The sequence below is a fragment of the Pteropus medius genome, unplaced genomic scaffold (assembly GCF_902729225.1).
Source record: "Pteropus medius unplaced genomic scaffold, Ma_sr-lr_union100, whole genome shotgun sequence".
Taxonomy (NCBI): Eukaryota; Metazoa; Chordata; class Mammalia; order Chiroptera; family Pteropodidae; genus Pteropus; species Pteropus medius.
Genome location: NW_024351545.1, coordinates 547,847 through 559,627, shown reverse-complemented (window position 1 = coordinate 559,627; position 11,781 = coordinate 547,847). Strand labels below are relative to the sequence as shown.

Here is an 11,781-nt window from a genome sequence, read left to right as displayed (position 1 = left end):
TTTGTGGTTATTTGTTATAGCAACCCTAAGAAATGAATTGCATTTAGTGTTCTTAAACTTATTTCTTGCTAATTTCTCTTTTTGTATTTTTGGAGAGAAAGTTTCTCCTTCACTATTTTTCTTTCTGTGATTTCACAGTATCCATATCTATGGTATTATCTAGGTACTTGTCTTCATCTCTCTAGGCAATTTGTTTTAAGTCTTCAGATAGAAATGATAGAAATTTACATCTTCATGTTTTCCATGAGACATGCTCTTTGCCTGCCCATAGCCTTCTATTATGGAATCATAAATCACAGTCTGGAAACTTGTTCTTTGATATCATCTATTTCATTAACAACAACTGTTTCCATATCTTTTGTCCTTGACCTAAACTATGACCTTCAACAGGAAGAAAAAACATACTCTATGCTTCTATTTCTTCAGTAATGTACTCATTGCATGTGTTCTTTTGGCAAATGTTATCGCATTTAGTATTTAATTCAGTTTGTCTTGTATCCTCTATATTACTTTTGTATTTCTGAAGAAAATGCATGTATACTGACTGTGGAGAATATTGTTTTCTAAATCTCTTTCTTCTTTTCCCCTTCTCAGAATGTTTAGTTGTGAGATGAGCACCAAGTCAGCATTTAATACTAATCACTGACTAATTTGCTTTGACATTTGCCTTTTCCCATGGAAATTTTTGGAAGTGGATGGACATGCGTTAGTTAGAAGCCTCTCTGAAAAGCCCTGATTAGGTCCCAGTGAACTTATGAAGATATAAGTTAATTCCCCAAATTTGCCACTAAGGGATTTTGGAAACTTCTCTCAAGAGGATCCAGACTATGACTGTTTCTACCATTGAGATCGAGGTCACTGGGAACTCAGGGACCTCTGAGACCCCCATCAGGTCAATATTGATGCAAGCAATCCACATGGGAGAAGCTCTGTGAAGGCCTGATTCTTTTTTTTTTTAATTTTTTTAACTTAAAAATTTTCTTATTTTATTTTTTAGGTGAGGTAACCCTTGGTTGACCTCACATATTGCATAGACCTTGTCAGCTTACAATCCCTTATTTTTTAGGCCTATAGCACCTAGTCTTCCTAGGTGGTCTCCCATCCAAGTACTAATCAGGCCCGACCCTGCTTAGCTTCTGAGATCAGACGGGATCAGGCTCGTTCACAGTAGCATGGCCATAGATGAAGGCCTGAGTTTTGCGGTGAGTTACACAGATATGTTTTGCTTGAATTGAAAGTCTATATGCATCTGTAAGACTCTTGTCAGTACAGTTCTTCATTTAGAATGAAGAATTACTCGTTTCAGAGTGGATCTAACTGATACTGACCCTTCATTTATATCAAAAGATTTTATTATTAGGTGGTCAGACACTAGAGGTTAAAAAATTAAGATTCTTTGTGTTAAGCTCTGGGAAATTTTATAAATTGCTATGAAGATATATTTCTTTTTCTCAGAGAAAATTCCCAATGAAAATATAATCTTTGAGGCATAGATTGCCTAGTTGAAATGTTCAATGTCTGAAAAATTAGGTCCAAATTTTAGTAAGCATATTATTTCAATCTTACCAAAATTGTAACTTTTAAGCATTAAAAAAGCCAAATACAGCATGATAGAATAGCACAAAGATATTATATATTATAGAGTGCTTGCTTTTTAAACATACATTTTGGCTGAGAGCTGTTTCTAGGTAATAATAGAAAACAGTCAGAACACATACTACTAAATTGAAAAGAATTATTGGTCTCAGGCACCCATATATTTGTATGCTGTAATTTCTTAGCTATGACTTAGATTGTGTTGTGGGAGTTTCACTAGTGGTAAAGTTTCACTAGTGGTAAAGAATGCCAAAATACAAATTTCTGTCATTTGCTCTGTTTTGTTCCCTAGAAGATGGGACCATCTTCCATGCACACCCATTCGCCAGCAGTCACCCATCCATATTTGGAGTTCTGTAGTGCTGTCTTTTTATAATACCATTAATATAATATAAACATCTACTCCAGAGTACAGTTTTATTAGCAGTTTAGAGGAAGTCTTATAGAAATTAATCCAATAAAAGCATGCTCTTCTCCAGTCCCACATTCTCTGATTCCATTGGACTTTCCAAGGGTTTAGAATTAATTCATGATGTGTATTCAGGTTGGAAATTTTCTCATCTGTCTTACATACACTGATCAATGGACTTCAGTTCAGCGGTTGTTTCAGAGAATTTCTCTTGTGTCCCAGCTGAAGCCTAAGTACTCAAAGAGTTCTTTTCTGCATAAGTCTCAGCAAAGATCAACTACTACAAAAAATCGTGTTAAAATCCCTTGGAAGGTTACTGGCACTACTTATAGTCAATGACACCCAAGTACATTTGTTAAATAATGATTATGAAACTCTATCACCTTTCCTCCCACTCTCCCCTAAAATGCCCATAATCTATACTTGTACACTGTGCAATGCTAAAAACTCATCATCTGTTTAGTTAAGCATTGCTCTAAGTCAATATTTGCGGTATGTTCATTTGGTTTAGTATTTTATGTTGCAGGTTGAAGGATCACTGAGGATAGATAGTGAATTTGTTTTATCTGCCTTTGATTATGTTTCACTCTTGGAAAACTTTAGTCAGGGATGATCTATCTATTTTAAATCATATATTTTAACATGGATCCACAAAAAGGGAAATTGACTTATTTTTGGAAATTAATTTTTAAAAAGATATCACATCATATATATTAATATGAGTATGATTTTATTTTATTTTCTTAATACTATATAAAAATGGGATAAAGTATAAGAGATAAATGAGAAGTAAGGATGAATAGTTGGGTTAGGACCAGTTTAGAGAGGTCTTGGGCCTTATGTAAAAGAAGCACCAAAGGATAAACATTAACTGACACGTGAACACGTGCAGAAAAGGATCTCCAAACTTTTGAGGGAGAAGTTCTCGTTTTCTGGAGTTTGTGAGATTACAGATGCAGGAATAGGCTGAAAAAACAGACCTGAGTGAGTCTAATATGGCAGTGTTTACTCTTACCTGAGCACTGTGCCCCTAGAAAACAGTTATAGTTAAGACATTCCCCCACATCCCTTTGTGTCTAGGGAAATGGCTTTTTTTTTTTCAAAGAATTTCTCCTCCTCACATGACTTAGGTAAAACTCAAAGATATCCTTCTTGTTTACTTATGACCATGTCAGACACAGACTTACCACCAAATTCCCATTCTTTTTGTCTCATAAATGATTAGCTGAACACTTTGTACCCACTGGCCATCCTGGACAAAATACCTGCTACCTTGACTTGACCAAACTTTAGTTAAGCTTCTCTCCTTACCCCAGACCTTTGAATTTGTATCCACCATCAGCCTGAGCCAGCATAGAAGCCCCTTCTTGATGTCCTGAGTATTAATTGACCACACGGGGGGTGGGTGGGAAACATTCCCTAATCAACTGTCCCATCAGTCTGCCCTTTCATCCACTTAGTCTCATTCAGTTCTTCTAGCCTTATTCACTCCTCCTTATAAAATAAAAGCCCTTTTCAGTCTGCTTTTTGAGATACTTGCAGATCTCATGGTCAGCCATTCTCTCTATTGCAAAAGTGCTCTTCAATAGTCTCCCTATTTTAATAGTTCTTTTTCTCTCTCTCGTAATAGTCCTTTCAAATAAAGTCTCTCTTTACCTAAGTCCAGATTTTTTTTTTTGACAAGTAGAATATTAAGAAAGAAATTCTTGAGAGGAGACTGGAAGGGGGCTACTACCAACTTTGTTCCTTCCTTCCTGAAAATTTCAACAAAAAACAGAAATTAGCACTGTTATAGCTGGGTTGGACAACCTGTTGTTATCGAATCAACTAACTGTAAAGAATCTTAGGGATTAATCCTTAGTTTTCAAATAAGGGAGCTATGGCCCTATGCATCAGTTTTCTATTGCCATGTAACAAACCACTCAAAACCAAGTAGCATAAAACAATAATCTTTTATTTAGCTAAAGATTCTGCTGGTTGGCAACCTAGGCTAGCCCCAGGTTTTTATCTCTGTTAGACTGGGCTGGGATCACTTGTGAGTCTGTGGTCAGCTGCCAAGTCAGTGGGGACTGGCTGGTTTAGGAGGTCCTCAACTATAGCTCACTTCTGTTTCACATGGTCTCTCATCCCCTAGCAAGCAAACCTGGGCTCGTTAACTTGGCTGTGCAGGATTCTAAGAGATCAAGTGAAAGTGTGCAGGGCCTGTTGTTCCCTAGATTCAGAACTGGCATCACATTGCTTTCAATGTATTCTATTGACTGAAACAAGTCACATATTTCTCCACATATTTAAAAGGTGGAGAAATAGATTTCATGGATGGATGGGAGGCACTGCAAGGAATTGTGGCCATTTTTTTTTGCAATCTACAAAATCCTATGAGGTGAAACAGTTTGCCCAATTCAGTTCACTCAGTCAGTGGCAAAGCTGGAACTGAAAGAAATGGTATGTTGTAGTTCAGTACATTTTGGTAGCAGCTTTGCAGTCTCCAGATGACACTATTCTGATTAGGGACTCTTGAACTAGAAGAAAGAGGAAGATTATCTTTTTCAAAGGATTTACCATGGAAAGCACATGGGAGGAGCAAGACAGACAGAGCTACTTTTATGATTATTCAGATTGTACCCTGCACAAGGGTGAAAGGCTGTGGTGGGGAGTGGAAGCTGAAACTCTGTGCTCTGTCCATAAGCCATGTGCTCTTGCATAGGGTTTTATTATTTGGAGAAAGAATTTACTTTAATTTCTATAAGGGCACTGTTCCTCAGGAAGCCAGGGGCCCCCTGAAGGGATGCTTATTTCTAAGCCTCTCAAAACTCTGTGAACTGGCTTTGGCTTTGAACACACAGTTTTCAGTACTGCTAAGATGCTGAATATGAAAGCAACTGTCCCAAGCCCTTCTCCCAAATTGGCCATTCTGAGAGACAGCCCAGAGATGTTTGTATTTGGAAAACTGTTAATGAAAACTAGTATAGATACTGAGAAATAATTAAGGATAAAAAGAGGAAAATTCAATTTTGAAAGACTATAAATCAATTTTAGGAACAGGAAAGGTCCTCTTGAGTGTTTCTGGTTCATCCCACACTTGGCTTCCTGTTCCTCTTATCACTTTCGTCCAGCTCCTATACCTCTCTAGAAATAGCATTCTGTAGGTGTTGCCAACCACACTGATTGTGTGCTTTATCTCAGTCACCTCCTTAGCAACTCATTCCTTATGTTCACTGATTTCTGTGGGATATTCTATTTGAATTTCCTTTCTGCACGTGGTTTCTTACTCTAAGAAATTTGATCTTTTTACTTTTAAGACTGAAGAAAATGGAAGGAAATTGATGATAAGAATAAAGTATATGATGTCTCTTCAAATTGGAAGATCTTTAAAAATTTCCATAAGTTTTTTCAGACACTCGGTTCTATGCTACCAAACTGTTTTTTGTGCAACCCTCACTTCGTGGCAGCAGCATCCTGTGGCTCATTAAGTTTGGGAGACATTCCATATTTATATCCCCCTCCGAGAAAGTTGCATGGACATTACCATGTTAGAGACAGTTTCTCTAGAAATGCACTATCGTTAATATTTTTTAAATGTCCTTAAACTTATCTGCTTATGAAGACCTTTATGTTCTTAAACTTACTAATATCTAGAAGATCTAGTGTTCTGTGATGTCCATTTTGGGAAATACTGCTCTACCTGATACCACAACACACAGAAGCACACGGTTAAATAGAAACTAGATAGGATTAGGGACCATTTGGCTTGAGTTCTGACCACACATCACTCCTGACCATCTTTGTGAATTAAAAGGTACCCGTTTTTCAACCCCTCATAACTTCGTCTCAGTTTCGCCTTATTCGTGAAACTTACCTTTATCACTCTAGGTTTTTGTGGTCTTCTATATTCCTGAAATTCTCTTGCATTCACTGTACTGCTAATATTACCTTTGTTTTTCCCATAGAGGCTTGTCATGCCTCTTATTTAATCCTGGCCTCTATCTCTCTTGTGGGCTTTTGCAGAATGCTAACTGGGACCCCTGCCTCTGATGTGGAACTTTGACCCCCATCCCACTTCCTGTCCTAACCATACTCTGGCACTAAGGAATTATTTTTAAAACACAAATCCAAGTATTTAACCCTTTGGCTTTAAAAATCTTTGATCAATGCTTGTTGACTAAAGATAAAATTCAAACTTCTTATTCTGGCCTACAAAGTATACACCAATCTGGCCCAGTTTAACTTACCTGCCTTATTTACTACTCCTGACCAAACATCTGATAGTCTACCTATCTGGATCCCCTGTTGTTTCTTAAACACGATAAGCACTTTGCACATGTGCTCACACTTTACCTTTTTTGCTTGGAAATTCCTTATCATCTTTCAAGGTCAGTCCTAAATACCGCTCCCCTGAACAGCATGCTCTCTTTTTTATGTTTATATAGCCTTTTCTATATATCTATATAATAACACTTAATCATATTACATTTTAGGTAGATGTGAGTCTATATTTATATATGAGCTCTTTGATTGCAAAATGTATATCATAGGTTTCCTGATGTCTCAATGCATAACATAGTGTCAATATATAGAAGATATTCAGTAAGTGAGTCACTAGATTGAAAACAAGAGCTGGGAGGTATCTTTATGATGATCTAGTCAAAGGGATGGCATATATATGGTTCCCTCCCTCTAATACTTTCCTCTTTCAAACTCATAGTAGTTATTGCTAACCAAAAATGGCTGTTTTCCCACTGAATCCAGGTGTATTTTTTAGATGCATATAATCGCATTGCTCTAGGAGGTCACTGTTGATTGGTTAGAGTCAGTACCTAAGTTGAAATCTATTTTCCAGCCTTGATATATTTAAACTCTCTCATAGCTGAGAAAAGAGACTGAATGAATTATCTAAGAGGTCAAACCAAAGTCATGACTTGAATCCAGGTTTCTGATTACTGCTCTAGGTGCTCTTTCCACTACACTGAGATGCTAACCTTTGTTAATTTTAATTTTATTCCTGTATTTCCTTGGCTCATCAATAAGTTTGAAATTCTCTGAGAGAAAGAACTAGGGATTTTGCATTTTAGTTCCTCCTGTTGTCTTGTATATTGCAGGGGCTCAATGTATATTTGCGTGAATGCCGAATGGAGAGATGAGCTTTTACTATGCTTCTTGGTTCTGCCATTCCACTTTGCAGCATTGGCTTTGGCACCACAGAGACTCTTCACTTATGAAATTGCCAGACTTTTTGTGAACACTACATTTGCAATCATGATTTCACCAAGTACCCCCACCCCAAACTAGGCAGGCTATAGTAACACCTTAGTCAGCACAGCAGGGCCCAAAATAAAACACAATTATAAATCATGCAACACATCAAGCACACCCAGTTTTCCTTTTCCCATATGGGTCTTGTGAACATACATTTAAAAAGACAAAAAAAAAAATCTTTACCCTTTTTTTTCCTTTTCTTGTGTTTAGAATCAATGATGGAATTTCTTTTTCCTACAGCAGCTGCTTACACATAGCTGTGAATCAGGAAAATCCTGGGAAATGCGATTATCTGAGATGCCAATGTGCCTCTGTGCTTCAAATTATTCATCTCCTCCTCTCCTGCTCTGACTTTGACGTATCAATATGCTGGAAATTTCCACCATTAGAGTCATCTTTTAGGCCAATGCATTATATTTCCAGAAGAACTGCTAAAATAACACAAATAATTATAAACATTTCAGTATAAAATATCTGAACCAGCCAATTTTCTATAGAAGACTAAGTGTATAGCACCTTAGGTACACTAGTTGTTCAAAATTTTCAAGAATTATTTTTCAATAATTAGAAAGCAGGAAAGACTAAAGTCTAGGTGTTTCCTAGGTATGGATGTTTCAAGCACCCAAGCACATGAGAACTGGGTATCTGTAATGGGATATTGGATGGGGGACTCCTAACACAGATGCAGAAAACTATAAAAGCAAACTTTGTGTCCAGTTAAGCTCATGAATTTTATGACTAAATGGCCAATAATTATGAGTGTCATGCCATTCTTTGTTTAGATTTATCTGGTATCTTCCACCACTAACTTAGTTTGACCCCTTTGTCTCTTCTCTGAAATATTACAGATACTATTAACTGCTTCCTTCTGGAACCCCAAGCTCAGTTCATTCTCCACACCATCTCCAGTGTCATCTTTCTAAAATACAGATCTAATCAACATGGGCTTTGTCGTTGTGGTCATTCTATTCCCTCTGCCTGGTAGGTTTCCTTCTCTTCTCTGCTTTGTCCACTCCTAGTCTGTCAATATTCCAGGTCCAATGCAAATATTAGTTTTCCAGTAAAGAGTCCCATATATACCACATTGTTGAATGTTATCTGTGCTCCAACTGTATTTTCTGGTAGTGATTTTGTGACATCACCACTTGGTGTTCTTTCCGGTGGTTTACCAATTTGTTTTTCCCTTTCCAAGTCCAAAATTCCTTTTTCCTGTTTACTTTTGTATGCTTAGCAGTTAGTACAATGCCTGGCACTTACTTAGTGCAACCTTATTAAGTGCTTTTGGAATTGAATTGAACCCAAGGCTTTGACAATCAATGAAAGAGAGCAAACTTGTCGTTAAAAAATAAAAAGTTCGACATTTGAGGGCACTCTCAAGAACTAGAAGCAGTATTTTTCAATGTGTAACACATTCATCTATCTTGTTTGGGCATTTAAAAATCTTTTTCTGTTAGCTAGAAGAAAATTGAATTTAAAAAGACCCTGTATTTATACTAAACTTTGTCTTTCTATCTTGCTTTTTCTCTTCAGATGACTTTGTCTTACTTTCATAGAGATTGCTACTTCCCCTCTTTCTAAATAGTTAGATTCGATTGGCTTATTTTCTTTCTGCTTCCCCCTTTACCTTCTCTCTTTCCCTTTTTCCTTCCATCAACGTTATTTGCTGTCATCAGTCATCATTATCATCATTATCCCCCCATTGCCCTTATTCTATGTGCCAGATGCTTTACAAATATCTCACACTAATCCTCACAATGTTTTGCAGCAAAAGTATTATTTTACTTTTTTTAAAGATGAAGACATTAGGGTTCAGGGAGGTTTAGGAACCTGTTCAGCGTCATAGATCTGGGATTCAATGCTGAAACTGTTTTGCCTTCTTTTTCTTTCATTCCCTCCCTCCCTCCTTCCCTCTCTCCTTTTCTTTCTTTCCCCTATTATTATAAAAAGGAAAAAAAAAAAACCCAGAATTTTAAATTCTACTCTTTTACTTCTGGAAATGAATTTCTTTTGTTGGTTAATACAAGTTCATGGTTTTGTTGTAGCCGCCAGCTGCCGAAAGACACACGGACCATCAGAAATCAGTGAGTTATAGGAAACACACTCTTTATTCAGCCAGCTAGGTCTGCCAGGGGTACGTAGACCCCAAATTAAGTAGCCCCGAAATGTAGAGGTACAGGGTTTTTAAGCCCTAAATCCCATTCCTCATTCAATCTTAAACACAAAGGTCTATTTTTCTCCTATTCACTACCTGTCAACCCACAGGTCAGGTGTGCAAGCAGGGTTACAGAAGCAGAAAGCTTATTGTTAGAATGTTATGTTCCCTTGGGTGATAGCCTACGTTCCCATGGGCGATAGCCAAGCAGTAATTTTCCAGCCAGCACAGTTTGGGCAATTTTTTATCCACTTAAGCAAGCCCCCTTACAACTCACACTCAAGTTGAGAGGCTGGATTAATCTTACTGTGGTAGAGAGAATCCTGTGCCCCATACAGTCATGCATAACTTGCTGCTTATCAGCCCTAGATCCATATCCAGGGCCTATTCACTGCTCACTGTGTGGGCAGCTCTTTCTGAGACAGATTTTCCTCTTCCTTTCACTAGTTTGTTCTTCCTGGGCCCTTATTTTAGATCGAAATGTTTTCTTCTGGTAAATATTATATTTCACTGTGGTTTCCCCAGTGCAATAGCAAATGAAGTTTTTATGGACTTATGGACAATTAGATTTTAAAAATTATTTATACCCCCAAGAAAGCTAATTCTTAAACTTGAATAGATTGCCAGAGACACTTATCTAAGATTTGGGCATGCATAATTGAGGTAGATTACTGGTGGTCCTCCATAAGAAAAGAGATAAAATCTCAAATTAAGCTACACAGTTTTTCTTTACACTTAAGTATCACTGATCCAGATAAATGGAAGCAGATGGGCTGAGAGCTAACTTGAGCTAGAATGTGGCCATCTTTGCAGCTTATTCTAAGTTTAAAGATACTCTTAAAGATAGGTGTTGGCACTGAGAAACAGGTATCTGTCCTCTCAGGGTGCAGCCAGTATAAGTGGTACACTCAGTGTAAGCATCTTCTCTACTACACCGTGTCCTCAATGGCTTCATGTCCCCAAACATCAAATGTTTCTCCAAAGGGCGCTGCTCTCAAGTCACTGTTTTACTGCATTTTTTTTTCTTTTGCAGAAGTGGACACTGCTTGTCTCAAGAGACATCCCTGGTTTCAGCATTCTTTTCTCCAGAACTGCCATCTGCTCCTGAGAATAGTTCTGCCAGCCACATTTTCCGTGATTTGCTTCATTATGTCTCAGTGTCCCTTATACAGTGCGTGATTTTCATGGAGTTGATGTTTCTTAGGGAGGATTGTGGAAAGGAAGGAGGGAGTTTATAAAAATAATGAGCCTGAGCTTTGCTTAAAGATGTTCCGAATTACCCACTTATGAATTGACTGTTTAGAGAGGCAGCTTTCAAAATTGGCTGGGGAGCTTGAAGGGAAAAAAGTAAAAATAATTTACGCTCAGCAGATATATATTTAGATAACAAATTCAAAGAGAAGCAGATGAAGAAAACTTGTTAAACAACTAAAAACCATCAAAAGAAAATAACAGACTGTAATTGGACCACACAGCTGACACATGGATAGAAAATCTGACAGGGAAAGTTGCAGATGAGAGGGCCCAGGGAAGCAGAGATTACCCTGGAAGCTGGGATCTAACAGCCCCAAAGTTCTGGTGTCCCTGCTTGAGAAAGGCTCTGGAGCCACAGCAGCATGAAATTTCCTCTTTGCCTCAACATCAAAGGAAGACAAATGTATACCACTCTGTGATGCCAACATCATCATCCTCAGCTTGGCTTCGATTCCTCTATGGGCCCCTGCTGAACTTCAGGCCCTTCTCCCATGCCTTGTTTCTGGAAGAGTTGTGCCCTTGTTCTTTCATTTAACCAACACATACTTAATTGCCAGGAACTATAGTAGTTGCATGCAAATATTGATTTATATTTGCACAATCATTTATAGATTACCAGGTATGTTCCAATACAAGTATCTCAACTTGGGAAGTAAATTATGTTTTCATTTTACTGGTAGATTAGAGATAGGGAAACTCAGGAGGCTAAATGATTTTATCTAAGATTTCACAGCCTTTGAGAGAAACTCTGGCATTGAACACCTATTGTGTATCATACAAGGCGCAGCATTAGTTGTCCAAGACCCTAGAGATGAATAAGATGTGATCTCTGCCCTTGAGAAGATTAGAAACCAGGAAGGGAGGGCAAAGAGTAAAGACTTCAGTATGGATAATGCAAAGAAAAAACTAAGTATGATAAAAGAGATACTGATAAGAGAGGTATAATTGAGTGGGGCCGATAAGAATTTAAGGAATCTTTCCTTCCAACAGTATTTAAATTGTAGTTGAGAATGGCCAAGTGGAAAGCAGACTCTAAGATCCAAAAGAATGCATCATAAAATGGGGCCATTTCAGGTAGAGGTGACTGGCAGGTAGGAAAAGATACTGTTAGGGAGGA

At 37.7% G+C, this 11,781-nt stretch overlaps 1 pseudogene; it reads right to left on the bottom strand.

Moving 5' to 3' along the window:
• Positions 1-1,065: 1,065 nt before the first annotated feature.
• Positions 1,066-1,184, bottom strand: LOC120586954 (uncharacterized; annotated as a pseudogene).
• Between the last annotated feature and the right edge of the window lie 10,597 nt (positions 1,185-11,781).